The sequence below is a fragment of the Mus caroli genome, unplaced genomic scaffold (genome assembly GCF_978045245.1).
Source record: "Mus caroli unplaced genomic scaffold, Mus_caroli_1 scaffold_17, whole genome shotgun sequence".
In the NCBI taxonomy this organism is placed as follows: Eukaryota; Metazoa; Chordata; class Mammalia; order Rodentia; family Muridae; genus Mus; species Mus caroli.
The window spans coordinates 33,581,787-33,600,536 of NW_028227272.1; the positions used below are offsets into that span (position 1 = coordinate 33,581,787).

At 43.8% G+C, this 18,750-nt stretch overlaps 1 protein-coding gene across 2 annotated transcripts in view; it reads right to left on the reverse strand.

Moving 5' to 3' along the window:
• Casr (calcium sensing receptor) overlaps positions 1-18,750 on the reverse strand; it is a 75,069-nt gene that overhangs the window by 55,205 nt on the left and 1,114 nt on the right. The window lies entirely within an intron of this gene.

Sequence of the window (18,750 nt, forward strand, 5' to 3'; positions counted from 1 at the left end):
AAGTTCTAAACTTGTGAGTCCTCACCCCAATGGCGTTGAATGACCCTTTCACAGGGGTCACCTAAGACTTTCAGAATACAGTAGCAAAATTACAGTTATAAAGTAGCAACAAAAACTGGATTAAAGTTTGCATCATCAGGGAGGCTGAGAACCACCAGGCTAAATTGCACTGGCTGGCTGGTGAGCCCCATGGGTCCTCCTGCCCCTGCCTCCCCAGCGCTAGGATTACAGCTACATGCTGCAGTGCCCGGCTTTTTAAAACTGGAATGCTGTGGATCTAAGTTCAGGGCCTCATGTAAGCGAGCACTTTACCAACTGAGCCATCGCCTCAGGCCCAGAATTGCTAAGGTTGTTAATCCTTTATCCTGTTATGGAGATAACACAACTTTCTATGTTTCAGATTCTACTCTCCTGTGATATCTAGATCTATAACTAGATATAATTTTAATATATATTAATATATTTTTAAAATTGAATTAAACATATATAATCTTAAAAATTGAAAACAAAAAATGCAAGCAAGCAAATCAGTCCTTCCTATCACTTTCTAAGTGAAACTTGGACCCCTGACCTGCTTGATGTTGCCTCCTGAGTGCTGGCTGGTATGGGCTCGTGCCACCAAGCCAGGCTCACGATCAATGTCTGGATGAATTTCTCATCCTCAAAGAACTTCCGGGAAAATCGGAAAATGACTCAGTCCTTCCAACATTGCAAAGTGGACACTCCAGGTGGAACACATTCACTTCGCAGGCTGTAGGAAGCCAGAAATGGGAGGTGGTCCTTCCAACTCACGCTGCGTTCGCCAGTCTATTCTCACCCCTTCTTGTCCACACGTCAGGACTGGGGATAAACTGGGTAAACTGATGTCAGGTCAAGGGCAAAGCAACCTGCACAGAACAGAAAGGGAGAGGACAGCCCCACCCGGCGAGGCTTCAATGACCTATCTGACTGATTCTGTCTGTGGACTGTGTGCCCATCAAGAAACAAGATTAATTTGACAAATATGCTTAAAGAATCGAGCCTGGCATTTGTATAGTGCTTGCCAGTTTGCAAAAGAGCTTTCATGCCCTGACCTAATTTGACTCTCATAACAGGTTATGGAAAGCGGACATTATGAACATCCCATTAGAGATAGGTAAACAGCCGGGGCTCTGTCGGGGGTGGGGGGGTCTGACAGAGGCCACAGCCCTCAAGGAACTCAGCTCTGGTTCTATTCCAGAGGTTGTGGACCCCATGGCTTCTGACACATGTCCTTCACAAAGAGTCCCTCTGAGGGCAGTACTCATTGGTCACTTCCGACATGGGTCCCCTCATGATAGTCTCTGAGCTGTCCAAGAAAACCAATTATACCTGACTTGGCACTAGAAACCTGGGGCTCAGCTTAATCATTACCCATTCACCAGACCTAAATGCCTCCTGGCAACCTGGACTATTTCAAAAATTCAAATCCCCTCCACAGAGTAAGAGCTTTGCCCAAAGCAATGATTTGAAAAGAACGGGATGTATAGAATAATATCCACAGAATTTTAGTGATGGGTTCTTACCTGCTTCAAAAAAATGCCTTTTGAGCTTTGTTCTTTTTCACCATAATTGTATGCCTTATCCATCCTGAATTATTTAAATGAGAAGCAATGAGAAAGATTTTTCCTTTCCTTTCCTTTCCTTTCCTTTCCTTTCCTTTCCTTTCCTTTCCTTTCCTTTCCTTTCCTTTCCTTTCCTTTCCTTTCCTTTCCTTTCCTTTCCTTTCCTTTCCTTTCCTTTCCTTTCCTTTCCTTTCCTTTCCCTTTCTTTCTTTCTTTCTTTCTTTCTTTCTTTCTTTCTTTCTTTCTTTCTTTCTTTCTTTCTTCCTTCCTTCCTTCCTTCCTTCCTTCCTTCCTTCCTTCCTTCCTTCCTTCCTTCCTTCCTTTCTTTCTTTCTTTCTTTCTTTCTTTCTTTCTTTCTTTCTTTCTTTCTTTCTTTCTTTGTCTTTGTTTGTTTGTTTGTTTGTTTGTTTTTCTTAGACAGGGTCTCACTTTGTAGCTCTGGCTAGCCTAGAATTCACTATGTAGACCAGACTGGCCTCCATCACACAAAGATACTCCTGCCTCTGCCTCCTGAGTGCTGGGATTAAAGGCTTGCCCCACCATACCCAGCAGAGAGATTTCTTAAAGAAAAACATTGAAACCAGAAGCATCAGATTATTGAGAGCAGGCAATTCTGAGTTGAGGATATATATGACACTCACTTTTTTCTTACATTTTTCTTTGCTAGGCTACCAGATGATCTTTTGAGCCCTGTCCATGTGTCATGGGGTAAGAAAGAAACTCAAGGGCTCTCTCTCTCTGAAAAGGAAGCTGCTCTCAGGTGTCATGTTGGTTTAAGATAAAGTAGCTTCTCACCTATGGCCAGTGACCCAGCCATGCTCCTGGCTCCTGAAGTCAGAGAGTGCATACAGGGCATCACTTCCCCAACTCTGTAGGTGACATCTCGTTATGAATCTGCTATAGTTTAAATCTTGAGTCTCTCCCAAAGACTCATAGGAAAAGACTGTCACTGTGGCACTATCGGGAAATGGTGGAGCGTGAAGATGGCTTTAGGTCTTTGGAGGTTTATCTTACCCCGGGGTCCTTTCTTCCTCTTTGTTGCTTCCTAGTGGTTTGCACTGTCACATACCTTCACCACGATGTGCTGTCTCTCACTGGGTGTAAAGTCACAGGGTCAATTGATTATGAGTGGGAACCTCCAAAGTCATGAGCAAAAACCCCCCAAAACTACAACCAGGCACCTCATCCTTCTGACATTGAGACTTGCCATGCCATGTCTAAGTTTATACTCAAGAACCATGCAATCAGGTTACACACACACTCACACATTCACATACAAACTCACACATATACTCACACATGCACATGTACACACACTCACACACAGTCTTACACATACACACATACTCACACACATACTCACACACAGACACTCACACTCAGGCACATACACTCTCAGGCACACATACACACTCATACATACACTTGTTGGGAAGGCGATAAATTTTGCAGGAGCGGGGGAGGGAATAAGATACTTAATAAAGAAGATGTCATCAAAGGACATTAAATGAATGTGTAATGAATGTTAGGAAAGAATGAATTTTCTTAAATAAAAAACCCCCAGTGTTTCAGGTAAGTTTTGGATGTTGTATTGGGCCACACTTAGCTATCTTCAGATGTTTGAAGCCTATGGGCCATGGGTTGGGTATGTCTGCACTATGGAAGCAGATGGAGCACTATTTGAGGGGAGGTATGGTAGGCCTCAGAAAGGGCATTACTTGGGGGGATGATGGAGGCAAATACAAACAATGTTAAGGAAGCTCATTGCTTTCTATGACTAATTAAAAATAATAAATATTAACACCTGATATAGACATAAACTCTACCTCTTTGTAAGCTGATGTTCTCAAATGTGTTGTTATAGTTACAGAAAGCTGATTAATAGGCCATCCAAGATGCTTGAGGTGGACATGATTTTAATAGCATCAAAGACAAACCTATTCTCCCACATACCAATCCAGAAAACTCTAGCTATAGCTTAAGCCTGCTACTTTTCTTCCATCCCTTTAAGTTCCAGTCCAGAAAATTCTAGCTGTCGAGTGTGTGGCTTGGGCTAGTCTCTCGGTGAGCCATTTCACACCCTCAAAGTTAATGAATGACCAGAGAAAGCAAGTCATTTATCATGGGCTTTGTGTGACCCTTAGTCCAGTCAATGAAAAACAATACCGTGCTCTGTTAGCTTTAGAACAGGAATTTGCTCCACTACAGCACTGCCACCTGTCCAGTCAGAGGACACAAACTATTCTTAGTAGCTTTATCCTATGGTCTTCTCTGCAGAAACTCAAGATTTATTTAACTAAGTTCTAGTCATTAGAGTTTCTGTATATGCTGAGTATAAAGTGAGCGGTAACAGAATCCATCTCTATGGCAGTCATACTTTCCCCTGGGGTCAGAGTTGGAACTTGGTTCTATTCAATTTACGATGTTATATGACTTCCAGTGATCTGTCCTCTGCATCCACCACACCTCCCACCAGCTCCCTGAGCCTTGCTAACATTTGCATTAGAAGAGACTGTGATTCTGTTTGTCTTTATCCTCTTGTCTAAACCCTGAGCCATTCAAATATATGTTTGTATATGTGTATGTGTCATGTCTATGAATATGTATATGATGTCTATCTATTTATTTGCTAGCTAGCTAATCTGTGTGCTTGTTCTGAAAACCTTTTATTATTGCTGTTAGAAGCTATCACAGATAAGAGGCTTTAATGATAAATTAACAGTCTCCATTAACAAGTCTTTAAATGGATGCGGGAAACAGAGTCATAAAGTAGAATGAAATCTCAACGGACAAAGCATTAGAATTTGGCACATGGAGCAAAATGAAGGACCGGGAAAGCAGGATAAAACAACAAAAATCACCAGCCCTTTCCAAGAAAACAGGCCTCAGGATCAAGTGTTGAGCTAATGGTGTGGAACAAGGCATTGATAGGAGTTTCAGAAATAGGCCAGCCCTGGTCAGGACAAATTACCACAGGGAAGAAGCAAGAAGGACTTTACTTCTTAGAACTAACCCTAGGGTAGAGCCAGCCTGAATCTGAGCAGTTACCCCAGGTCACCCATCACTCCTTCATGCTGTGATCACAATAATATCTGATGGAAATGAGTTCTTATTTCAGCATTCCAAACACATGTTTAATCAACTGTAGCTAAACTGCAAGCAAATAGATAGTAAGGCCTGGATTGCTTATAGGTGATATGTGAGCCACTGGGTCAGGGGACCACAGATGATGCTATTCCAAAAGTCTAGGAAGACCACGATCTACAGAATGGTCAGACTTGGCCCAGATTGCATGTGGGGTATTGTCTTCCAGACAAACAGGACAGTGAAAGCTCAGAAATGAAGTCAGCAGAAGGGCTCCATTGTAGAGCCAACCTGGCCATTTGCCTGGAGAAACAAGCTGTGTTGGGGCATCCCTGGAAGCTTCAGAATGCTGGAGGAGGCTTTGATTCTTTTCCAGGTGAGTGTAGACAGTGTTGCCCACTGGAAGCCGGCCGTGGTGATGCAGGCCTGGAATCATGGCTAGCCAGCAGGAGGGCTCAGAAGGATTAAGAATTTGAGGCCAGTTTGGGCTATATGGGTCTGCATAGTAAGACCCTGTCTCAAAAACAGCAACAGAAACAAAAGGCAGAACTTTCAGGATGATAGATTCTGTTGTGGTGCCCATATGTATATGTACACATGCAACAGCAATAATTATAGAAGGAGAGGTCATGAATTTGAAAGGGAGTTGGGATCACGGGAGGAGTTGAAGTGGGGAAAAGGGGAGTGATATAAATACAGGAGCCCTGAATCAAATTCTCAAAAGCATTGTTTTAAATGTCCATTAATGCACCAGTCTTCAGTTACAGCATGAGAGAAATTCCTAGGACAATCATTAGGAGCAGGCAATAGTGGAGATACCCGTGGGGGTGTCGTCATGTTCACAAAGGGGCTGGATGATCTGGTGTGATGGGGGCTGGAGGCAACTGCCTAGAGAAAGTATGGATTCACCTATCCCGGAGAAGAAGCTGCAGCTCCAAGAACTCTTTATTGACTGGAACTCAAGCAGGTCAGGAAGCAGTTGAGGCAGAGGCCATGGAGGGGTGTTACTTAACAGGCTTGCTCAGCTTGCTTTCTTATAGAACCCAAGACTATCAGCCCAGGGATGGCACCACCGACAATGGGCCCTGCCCTCCCACCCTTGTTCGCTAATTGAGAAAATGCCTTCCAGCTGAATCTCATGGAGCCATTTCCTCAAGGGAGGCTCCTTTCTCTGTGATAACTCCAGCTTGTGTCACACGAAACCAGGCAGTATAACTCTCTAGCTCACAGAACCTTTCTTTAAGAACAAATCTAGTCGATCCACTTAAGGAGGAACTTGTCTTTTGCTTTCTGGAGTATGGGTTTCTGGCATGTCCAGCCCTTAGTGTCTTTCTTAAAAGAAGACCATCTCTGTGTGGGAGGAGTCCTCACAGGATTGCTTCATCCCACCCTCCCCTTCCCAGGGGTCACACAGGCCTCCCTGGCATTCTTCTCTTGCAGACCGTGGTGGAATGTAGACTGCATAGTCCGCTCTCCTGATGCCTTTGGTTTCTCTCTGATTGCATTTATATTTTCTCATGTGTATCTTCCATTATCCTACCTTCTTCTCCTGGGGTTTCTCGGCTCCCCCCTCTTTCCTCTACCATGCTAGATAGTCACCTGTCATCCTGGGAGGGTGGGACTTATGGTCACTCTGTGTAACTCCCCTTCTTTCTCAGTCACTGGAATCATTTTGGTTCCTTGACTCTGAACTGTACACCACAGTGATTCTCTACGGAGATAGCAACTGGACAATGTCTTTCAAAGGGTGACATCAAGGCTTCACAGCATGGGAATCACCTGGAATTTATCTTTAAATTTATTTATTTATTTATTTATTTATGTATTTATTTGGGTGTATGTCTGTGCACCATGTGCACTCAGTGTCTGCCGAGTCCAGAGGAGGGCTTGGATCCTTTAGAACTGGAGTTACAGACAGTCGGGAGCCACCCCACATGGGTGCTGGGAACTGAACCTGGGTCTTGTAGAAGAGCTGCCAGTGATTTAACTATTAAACTATCTGGGCCTGGAATTCTCTAGAAATAACAGTTTTCTTCAGACTTTCTGAACCATAAACTCTAGGGCAAGGCTCGACAACACAGACTTTGACAACCCCCTAAACTGAACTACTGCATCATTAAGAGGTGGTTTGGAGCTACCGAGAACTACCAGGTCCTGCACTGAGAGTTTCTGAGAAAAAAATGCATTTTCTGAGAATATTAATGGATTCCAAACCACAATGCCAAACTCTAGTGACTGAGGTCAGCCCACACAGAAAACCCTTTCTCTCCGCTATTTTAACCTAGTCAGTTCAGAGCACATACCTGAGGCCATCCCTCTTTCCCAAGGTTAATTTGAGGTTCCCTCTTTCCAATCAAGCATGAGAAAGGCATGCTCCCAGTTTCCTCTCCTTCAGCACTAGAGGCAGAGGAGCAGAGAGAATGGACTCTGTATGTGTTTGCGGCCTTTCTGTTGTCTAGGACACCAGCTGCCAGGGCAGAAACTCATTTTGACAACATTTTAAATCCACTCATGGTAGTACCTTTGCAAGCTGGGAGCCTAATAGGCTATCTTAATGTCTATGGAGTGTCTATGCTAAACAATGTTGAACTTTCAAAACCTCCTCCTTTAAAATCAGGAGCAAGAGCAGTACACCTCAGCGCACTCGAGGCTCTTTAGTATTTGCCCTCCGAGGTTTTAGTCAGTTTAGTCGTAGACCAATGATCTCAGAAGTGCCATGTAGGAAAGAAGTGATCATTATTATAAGTACAGGAAATAGTCTTAGAATTAGGTAAGTAGAATTAATAAGAGAATTCAGCCAAGTTGTCAGGTATATAGTATATTTTTTAAAAAATCACCTAAATTTTTATTAATCATCAGTAACAAAAATATATTATTCAAAAAGATACTGTTTGTAATAGTAACAAAAGTAAATATCCCAAGGTATGAGAGAAATGAAAGAAATGTAAGAACTTAATGGAGAAAAATTCAGAAAGTATGGACAGATAGGACAGAAGTCTAAATAAATGGAGCGATCCCCTGGGTTGAGGAACCATTAGAATCAACATGGTTAGTGTTCCAGTTCCCCTCCCAATTCAGCTATAAGTTATCTAATTTCTAATAAGAAATCTTGACAGGCCTGTGCGTTGCGTGTTCCTTTCTGTGTGTAAGTGTACACAACTTAACTACTTGAGTTTTAAATTATTTTAAAAATCATGGTGTGTGCATCTATGCTAGGAAAATACAGGTGCCCTCAAATGTCAAAGGACTTGGTTCCTCTAAAGCTGGAGTCTAAAGCAACTGTGAACCACCCAGGGTGAGTGCTGGGAACCCAACTCAGGTCCTCTGCAAGAAGAGCAAGTACTCCCAACTGCTCAGCCATCTCCCCAGGGGGCTGAGTGGTGAGGCTTGTTATAAAGAGAACAGGGGGAAAAAAGACTTTAGGGAAGTATGAATCAAAGGCTTGAACGACTGGACAAAAGCTTGCTGAGAGAAGCAGTCACAGAGGAAATGGTCAGAGAGGGGGCACAGAAGTGGACTTTTAGATTCAGAAATGGCAGAAGCGAGATCTGTGAAGGAAGCAATCAGAGATGCACTCAAAGTGAAGAGAGAAGGTAAAGCCAGAGAAAGTGGAGGAGGGGATACTTCCCAAAGATCTCGCCAGAGGTGGCGTGTAAGTGGAGATCCTGAGTCAAGGACATGAGGTGGTTAGGAAGTGACAGAGCACAGGGACAACAGGGCAAAACTATGCAAGCCTTTATTAGGAAAACAGAAGGGCCCTAAGGACACAGAGGGACTGGCACTCGGTGTCTAGATATGAGCTTGGTTGGTTGTGGGAACCTCATGGGGGTAAAATGGGAGGCCAGGTGAATAGGAACAGTGTACAAAGACCTACACTAGCTATGTTCTCCCTCCCCCCCCCCCTCTCTCTCTCACTGTTTATTGTTACAAGCTCTTGATGTGTATCCTCGGCTGGTCAGAGCTTACTTTCATCATAGCCCAGGCTGGCTGCAAGCACTTACTTGATTGTATACTATCATGACTGCTTTAAAATGTGTAATTAAGAGCATGGAAAAATAGCTACTACTCGAGAGGAAAAGATGAGACCTGCTGGGCCAGATCATGCTAGCTAGCGGGAGGAGGTAGAGAGGACCGGTTAGATCATGAAAAGGATTTTGATCTAACCAGTGAGGCAAGGACACACCACAGCTTAGCTTTGTGCAAATATTTTCAGCATAAATTATTATTTCCCAAGCTCTGCCTGCTAGGGCAGTGGCAAAGAGAATCTGCAAGGCGGTGGAATTGCTGTTGCAAAAGACTGTGAGAATGACCAAGATGGAGTTCCAAAGACGCCGTATCCAGAAGGAAGGGTGCTGCGTTATACACTTCCTGTGTAAGATGGTTACGTTCTGGGGATCGAAAGGAAGAGTTCTCCCCATGACACTGCGGAACAACAGGGCACATACCAAGAAACAAAACATGGCTGAACACAAGGAGGGGCTCATCAAGGAGAAACCTGGTCCTTCTTTCCTGTGTCTTGATTGCACCAAGATGGGGGTAGATGGGAGGAAAGGGAGAAGAGGAAGTGAGGGCTGAGAGTGAAGGGAAAATGGAGAAACTCCACCATGGCTCCTCCAAGGAGACCTGCAGATGCTGGAGATGAGCCCTGCCTTGGAGCAGCTCTAATCCAATTATGAAAACAGAGTCCCTCATCCTGAAAAACACAAACGTGATGAATTGCCTTGTAGGAAAAACAGCGCAGCTGGAGCGCGCGCGGGATGAGCAGGTGTTGCTCGGACAGCTTCCTGGTTGAAGGTGGGTTGTGACGCCTCTGGACAAACGGTGTAGTGAGCAGAGGTTCCAGAGTGTGAATGAGGCAGGAGGGGAGGAGCCAGGCTGGGAAGGCTTGCAGAGTGCAGATGTGGAGACACTGCCACCACTTAAACAGGAAGGACAGAAGATAAGGAGTTTGGGCTCTGGGGCCAGAAGGACGTGTGTCTGATGTCACCTGCACATGGGATGCGCCAGAATCCAAATCTCTTATCGTAACTCCTCCCCTTCAAGGCAGTTGAAGGGATGAGCAAAATAAACTTTTTAAAAAGGTACCTAATATGTAATAAATGCCCGGAGCCCAGGTGTTAATTATAGCTCTTATAGCTCTAAAGGCACTGGCTAGAAATTGGACGACAGGAAATGAGAACCCTGAAAAATTAAAAATTTCAGGGATGAAAATGTTGAAATAAACAAGGGACAGTATTAGAGCCACTAAAGGATGAGACGGAGCAGGATTGTGAGTGGGTGGCCCATGGACCAGCATCACCAGCTTCTCCTGTGAGCCGTAGGGACAACAGACATTTGGCCCCACCCCAGGCTGCCTCAATCAACATTTCTAGGGGTGGAAATCAGTAATCTACTTGTTAGAATAACCGGACCATGTCACCTTAAAATTAGAAAGCACTGGGAGAGAGGATTTAGAAAGTTTCTTGGTAAAGAGATTAATCCCAAATAGGTACTCTCCACTCATCTGTGAGTGCAAAATCCATTTTCACACCTGTACGAGAAAAGTTATCAATTTACGAAAGAAGCTTTGGGGGGTCTCCATGCAACAGCACGAAACATAATCACAGTTGATTCCAGACTCTGAGTCTAGCCACAGGGCAATTGTGCAAGTCCCATCTATTTGGGGGCTAAGTTGCAAAACATTCTTTACATTTTTAGAGCTTTTAGAATTTTAAGTTGTAGACTTACGCTGACCCATTAAACTTACATAGCAATCCCACATAAAGAATATGCTTGGCATGCCCAGGTTATAAGGAAAGTGAAGTCTGCATAGAGAGATCGCTCTGGTTACAGGCTAATGTGAGTCAGAGGCTGACACCGGAATCCATGACTTTAGTTGCTAGTTAATGTTCTTTTGCAACCCACTATAACACAGTCAGTCGTCGCATCAACTCTGAGAGCACAGGTCACCTGCAGTGTTTCCCTTTCACATAACATCCTGTGGAGAGAACCTCTGGGCATGAGACTAAGGAAAATTCTGATGATTTCTCTACAGTAGAGTCTCAGAAATAAAGCCTTGGTTAAAAGTGATGAATATTTTTGAGATTTTTGTTACTATATCTTGATTACATATGGTGGATTTCATTATATTTCCATATATGTGCATCATGTATTTTAATTACATTCCTTATTCCTTTTTTGGTACCCTCTCACTGTTGCTGATCTCCTGTCCAACTGGCCACATTCTACTGTCTTTCATATGTATATATGTATATATATGTGTATATGTATATATAATATATATGTATATATAATATGTATTATATGTATAATTTTTAAAAAACAATGTGTATCTTATGTGTATGAGAGGAAGTTTACCTGCATGTGTGTCTGGGCACTGCATGCATCAATGCCATGCAGGCCAGAAGAAGGGATCAGATCATCTGGAACTGGTATTACAGACAGTGGTGAATTACCAAGCAGGTGCTGGGAACCGAACCCAGGCCCTCTGTAAGAGCAGCCGGTGTTCTTAACCACTGAGCGAACAACTCTACACACCCATCCTTCTCCTACTTTTGCATCTTTCTTTTTTTTTAATTTTCTCATTATTCAGTGGGTTTCATTAGGACTGCTTCCAGGAGCGTGGGTACTTTACCAGTGCCTATAGCACTTAAAGACATGTCTCTCAACCATGTCCCTTTTCAAACCCTCAGGGAGAGCTTGGACCGCATGATCCCCTGCCTCCTTCATTTGTCAGAGCTTTGCTACGTGCAGAAAATCACAGCTGCAGCATGCCTAACGAGAAGTCAGCAGTCCACAGTGGTCCCTCTACCTCCCTTCACTCTTATATCTCTGTTCTTCTTCCTTGAGAGAGCCCTGAACTGAGCCTTTGGGGTGAGACTAAGAGAATTTCCAAGGAGGTGCTTTCTAGACAGTCTGTTCTGAGGTTAGTCTGTCCCATTTGATCAGCATTGTCTTTCATCTTAGTTTACTTGATAAGCTGACTCCTATCTTCGCTTAAAAATGTTTGCTTATTTCTGGGGCCGGAGGGATGGCTCAGCTGTTAAGGGCACTTGCTGCTCTTCCAGGGGGAACCCCAGGTTAAGTTCCCAGCACCCACACAATGGCATACAACTGATGGCAGCTTCAGTTCCAGAGGATCAGGTGCCCTCTTCTGGCTTCAGAGGGTACTGCATGCATGTGGTGCAGGCAAAGCACCCATACACGTAAAATAAAATCAATTGTTAAGAATATTTACTATTTTCATCCAAATAAAATTAATTCACCTAAAAATACTTCCAAATTTATATTTTATTGGCGTAATAATATGTAACAGTAGATCTTAACATTTTTATTAGTTTTATTTACTGGACTTTTAAAATTAATTACTTTTATACTTCTATATTTTATGCATGAATATAGCTTATTCTGATTACTCTCTACCCTTTCCTGTTTCCCTTCTTAGTTAACATATTTTTTAATATTCTGCCACCCAGTGTTTCTCCCTCTGAAAACTGTTATGTCCTTTGTTTACCTTTGAAAAATCATGTTCTTAAATGTTCTTTGTTAAATTCTATATATTCCTTACCCATTAATTGTTTTTGAGACAGTCTCACACCACAGGCTGGTCTTGAACTTGTGATGTAGTCAAGGATACTCCTGAACTTTTGATCTTCCTATCTCTCTCTCAGAGGCATGGGGTTGTAAGTGTGCCTTAGCATGTCTGGCTTATGGGGTACTGGGGATCAAACCCAGGGATTTGTGCATGGGAGGCAAGCCTTCTGTCAACTGAGCTGTATGTATCCTCAGGTCACACATTACAAAAGTTTAATCTTATTTTTCTTTAAAAAATATACAACTTATTATTTGTAAGTAGCTAAAATATTTATGTAATAGAATACATTAATAGTTCCCTTCAAAATTCTATTACTTTCATTCTGGGAGCTTCGTCATCTTTATACAGTGTCTGCTGCTCTTCTCTCCATTAGGTAGTAACTTTCCAAACAATCAAATTCTATTTTTAATCTGGATCAGCAACTTGAGTATATTTACATCAAGAAGCGTATGTCCTCAACGCTACAGAAACACCCTTCTTGAATGAATATTCTACTCCACCAAATTTGTATAAGATGAAGAGGCAACCAGGTGTGAGGAGACAGACACTTAGGATGGCATGGAGTCAGCCCCCTCAGCCAGGTTTTGGCAAGCTATCCTACCTTCCAGAGCCCCGGTGTCCTAGTATGTAAAATGATGATAGATGATGGTATCGTTTTGTCAGTCTTCCGGGACACTGCTGCTCTGCTGCTCAGTGAGTTGACAGAATCCTGTTTGTCACCGTCCTGACATCTCAACATAAAAGTCTACCTACTGAGATGCAATCATTGGCAAGTCAGACGTTCACTTGCTCTCTGGTTAACTGACTCCTCTGGCTCCGCCAAGGTTCCAGACACTATGTGGGCTCCTAGAGCTTCAGTGCTGAGTGAGAATCATGAGAAACAACGTCCTGGGTGAAAACTAACAGACTTGGTTCAGAGGGAAGAAAATTGGGCACAGAGAGACACAAGTACTGTGGGGCCCCGGCAGTCTCCGTCCAGAGTCCAGGTTTTTTACCTGCCGGAGGACACTGCCTTATAAAAGAGGACGGTGAAAACTGACTGGTTGCAGGGAACAGAACGTGGGTTGGAATATGGGTGACTCTTAGGATTATAGAAGGAAGCCACCTGGTCTTCTTGTCACCACTTTTTCTCTCATCCACAAAAAGCACCAAAGGGCTTCCAGGGCAGCGGTTTGGGGCATAGGCAGCCCCAATCTCAGATACTGATGGGAAGGAGTTCTCAATCACGTGGACTCGGGGTTGGGGTTGGGGGTCTAATGCTGTGGCACTGCACCACGGAACAGAAATTCCTTACCCTGCCCTTGCTTTTCCAGAGCAGTGAGTTTCTGCTTGGAAGACCCAGAAAAGATGAACTGAGCTAAGAACTTATGTTACAGAACATTAGGGAGGACCATGTGACGAGTCAAAATCCTCCCAACCACCAGATTGCCGTAAGAAGAGGAAAACCTGGACACTTTCCTAAGGGCCAATAAGTCACTGAGATGGGGGTGGGGCACTACAGTCTCCTTGCACCTGAGTGCTTTTTCTTTTTGTGTGAGAAACACAAAAAGCACCAGGGAACATGGGTCACGACGAGCGTTACCGGCAGGCAGGCAACATGGAAGTAAGAAGTCAAATGACTTTATTTTCCTCTTTGGTGGCGATTTTGCTTAGTGTGTGAAAGATGTGTTGACAGAAGAGTAGCTAAAATTAGTCTCCTCGCTGCAGGCATCGGATTACCTTTGCTTCCGTCATCCCTGAGAAGCACTGGAAGAAAACAGGTTTCCACCCAGGTTCCCTGAGGTGGGAGTGTATGTGTGGGGGGCATTAATTGTAGATTTGAGACACATAAGGGAAAATTAATGCAGGTTATTTAACTTCAGAAATCTTCACTCTTCCTGCTTTTTCAATGAAAGGAAAGTCATGAATGAAAGGCCAGAATGTGGTTCAGGGGAAGGGCCAGGTAAGCACTTAGCCATAGGGGTGCATTGAACCCTTTCTAGGTGTATAGCTTACTACAGTCCCAGGGCCAAGAAGAGGGCCTCATGGTGAAAGCCCTACCGCATAAAGCTGAGGGCCCAACTTCCATCCCAGAATGCACTTCAGAAGCTGAATGCTGCAGTACTTCCCTCATCCCAGCATTTTTATAGCAAGATGGAAGTCAGAAGCACAAGCAAGGGAGTTTCCTTAAGTTAGCTGACCAGCTGAACTGAAGGACGATGCAGAGAAGTAGCTGAAATGGACTCTGCCTTAGCTATGTAGAAGTTGACATTGAACCTCAGAAAGATGTGCTGTGACACACATATGACCAATCTCTCCCTCCCCCACACACACCAAAGTACATATTTTTAAGAATTTATAAAATCATATATCTAGTCTTGGAGACAACATTATCGTGGCATTTCAGATACCAAAGGGATGTCACCAGTACAAACAGCGCCAGTTAGGTTAATATTTTACCAAGTTAAAAGCACATCATTGCACAGTCCAGGCATTGAACTCATGATCCACTACACCCGATAAAATAGATTTTGTGGAGAGTGGTGCTACACTGGAAGTGGAACCCAGCATCCCATACATGATAAGCAAGAACTCTACTACTGAGCCCCACCTCCAGCCTGGAAAGTCTACTTTTATCCTAGACCATCCATAGCTTTTTTCTTATTTCCATTTAACCTCCTCCCTCAGTCGGCTCTGCCTGATTACAATGTTTTCTCATTTCTGTGGCTCAAACAGTAACAACTCAATTCAACAGCTCTATCTGTCTATCTATCTATCTATCTATCTATCTATCTATCTATCTATCTATCTATCTATCTATCTATCTATCTATCATCTATCATCTATCATCTATCATCTATCTATCTATCTATCTATCTATCTATCTATCTATCTATCTATCTACCTATCTACCTATCACCTATCCATCCACCCATCCATCTATCACTCATCTATCCATCCATCAATCTATCATCTATCTATCCATCCATCTATCTATCTATCTATCTATCTATCTATCTATCTATCTATCTACCTACCTACCTACCTACCTACCTACCTACCTACCTACCTACCTACCTATTGTCTTTCACTGAAGCCCAGGCTGGCTTCTGACAAGTGACAATCCTTTTGTTGCAGCTTCCCAAGTGCTGGGATTACAGATGTGAGCACCACCCCCAGCTTCTCACTGATTTTAGCAAGCTCATATGAGTATCTCAGTCAGTGCTTGTTAGACTGTGGAGTCACTTAAGAAAAAAAGGGGGCTGCATGTTGTGGAGCACACCTTTAACCCCAACACTCAGGAAGCAGAGGTAGGCACACCTCTAGGAGTCTGAGGCCAGCCTGGCCTATATAGTGAATTCCAAGATAATCAGAGCTATGTAGAGAGACCCTGTCTTATTAAAATAAAAAAATAAGAAAAGAAGACATAAGGGGAGAAGAAAAGGCAGTCAGATTGGTGTGTAAGTGTGGGAACAGTCCAGGCATGACTGATGGTTATATATGATTCATGACAATGAGCAGTAGGTGAACTCAAATGTTCACGCACTTGAGCTAAAGCCAGGGGTCAGGGAGGGGAGGAGATTCTATTTATTGGGGATCAGTAGGCCTTCTCGATCTTATTTTATTTAAGATTCACTTTCATCTTATGTATATGTACGAGTGCCTATGTGTGTATCATGTGCATGCCTGGTGCCTCAGGGGCTAGAAGAGAGCCCTGGGTACCCTGGAAGTAGAGTTACAGGCAGTTGTGAGCCTCCGTGTAGATGCTAGAAATGCAACCTGTTCCTCTGCAAGAGCAGCAAGTGTTCCCAACTACAGAGCCATCCATCCCTCTAGCCCCTCGATACCATATTACACATGGGCACAGAGGTTTCCAGGTCTTCTAAGTTAGAAAGGCAGCTTTGGGGGGCTCAGTCAAGGAGTTCTCTGATATAAGCACTGCCTAGATTCCTGTTTCCCAGTCCTGCCTGATGTCTACATTCCCTTTGTTTAAGGCAAGATGACTTGGATGGCACGGCACAGTGGGGTCATCCTCTCTGTCCCCTTCTCCCTCCGCTCTCACTCGCAATGAGTACTGAGGACTGTGCCTCGGTCTGCATGGAAGAAGCATTTGAATATTGATTGTTTTCAGTGCCACTGCCACAGCCCCCATAGTTTGGGATACAGTCATCATAACCAGGGTGGTTTTGATATCTTTAAATGGACTCATGTAAATCCCTATGGAAGCACCCCTTTATTCTCTCTACCTCGTTTAGAACCACCGACAAATCCTAGAATTGACATGCTATTGCAGACCTCAGGTTTTGCTAGCAATGGGTTTTGTTTTCCTGCCTGCCTCTCGCCCCTTTAAATCTTTCTCTTCTTTCTTTAACTGGTGGGGTACCTCATCCTTCAAGATTCAAGTCAAGTGGTGCCTCTTTATGAACTGAACCTTCCTCCTTGGTTGGTAGAGCTAATCACTCTCTTCCCTGCTCGTGATACCTCCACCTATATATACGAGTTCTGTCCCTAAGAGGAGGGATGGACTCCTTAAATGCTGGGGCTGTGGCTTTCTAATCCATCTTACCCACAATGGTTAGCGTGGTTCTGTGCACATAGAAATGTTACTGCAGATCACATTTAATAAATGAAAGCCTGTGTTGGACGAACATGAAGCACACTGCTTTTTAGAGTATCTGTGCTGTGACCTTACATTGTGGGATTTTTATTCATTTACAGCATCACCGCAATTGTTAATATGTTACAATATATTTGCCTTTAATAAAAAGCTGGTTATGAAAATCTATACTAACTAAAACTCTAAATCTTTTAAAATATCCCTCTCTTCTGAAATACACAAGCTGAAGCTGTGGCTCAGGGCAGAGTTGGAGCTTCTAGTATACAAGGCTAGGAATTAGTTCCCAGGGTGTGTGTGTGTGTGTGTGTGTAGGAGACACATCCTTCCAATGAGAGCAATAGCTAGGGATAGAGGGGCAATATTTGCAGTCCACCTGCCACAGCTATTTTTACCTGGGATGCTATTCAGTGATAACACCGAACTGTCACCACATAAGCAGCAGAAGTATTACCTCCGTATTTACCTTCTCAATGGGAAAGTGCATGATTCACATTTATACAGCAGTGTACATTTTATGGTACACAATAAAATGAAATCATAGGAATTAAGTTAATCTGAACATTTCATTCAAAAGCAAGAATTATATATAGCAATGGAAAAACCACGGCCAACAGACAACACATCCAGCCTATGACGACAAGACACTCTTTCCCCTCACACCGGTAACACCAACAGCACGTGGGCACACATCAAGGGACAAAAGTTTCATAGCAGCCAGTCTGTTTGGTGACCAGCAGCCAAATACTATTCCTAACCAAAACAGTCTGACCTCACCTCAAAAGTCAGATTTCTTCATCCCGATCACCCTAGAACCTCAGGATCAGTGAGCTCTGTTTGGGAAAGCCTTCCCAAGTCTCACAGACCCATCTATGTACACCCACAGTGGACTTTGTGTCTTTCCCTCAGAGGGTTTATTTTAGCTTGCAATCACATAGTCGATAATCATTTTACTGACAGCTGCCCTCCCCCAAGCATCTGTAAGCACCAGGAGGGCAGGTTCCTTGTCAGGTCTTATTTACCATCTTGTTCCCAGGAACTGGTGTGTAGCTAGGCTCTACAAACACGTTAAGTGAATCCTGATGTTTTTTACATTTTTGTGTCTCTGTTTATAAGTCATACACTACCCCCTCATCAGGCTTGCACTTGCCCCCAGCCCAATCCATTCTCCAGTTACAACGTCATCCTTAAGTCTGCAGAAGAGGGAGCCGCCAATGCCTGAACTTTGCAGGATCCAGTTCAAGAAAGGAAAAATGAGGAAAACAAGGGAGGCTGGCATAAGATGGAGGTTCCTTTAAACAGTTTGCACAGCTCCTAAAGAACCTCCCATACGGTAAAAAATAAGACCAATTACTCTGTCTTAACCTACAAACATGGTTTGATTTGTTGATCATGGAAAAGAGTTGATGACGTGAGTTATCCGCATGAAGACCACATGTGTTCCCTTAGCAAAACTCCTCAGGGTCAGCTCCTGAATGACAAGGGCTGGCCCGGGGTTCCTCTACTCTCAAAGATGTTGGTCTCCTGCTCCCTCACTGTTTCCTGGTCTCCCCGGATTTCTTCCTTTGTGTTTTCTTTTTCCTCTGCCTATCACAAAGCCTTGCCCTGTTCACAGGGCCAATTTAAAAGCTCACTTTTCCAGGTCCTCCAGAGGGAACACCCCAAGCATGCCACTTTGGGAACCTGGATCCTGGAGTCCAGATAGGAGGGGGAATGAATTCTGGGCGGCAGAGAGTTTGGCGAGACACCCCTCCTTCACCTCCCCCAATAGTGAACCGTACCCTTTACTGCACTGAGGAATCCTGGAGAAGAACGGGTGGGAACTTGTTAGGGGCTCTTCCCCAGCATGCCTCTTTCTCGGGATACTGAGAAAGAGAGGAAGGAGGGAAATAAAA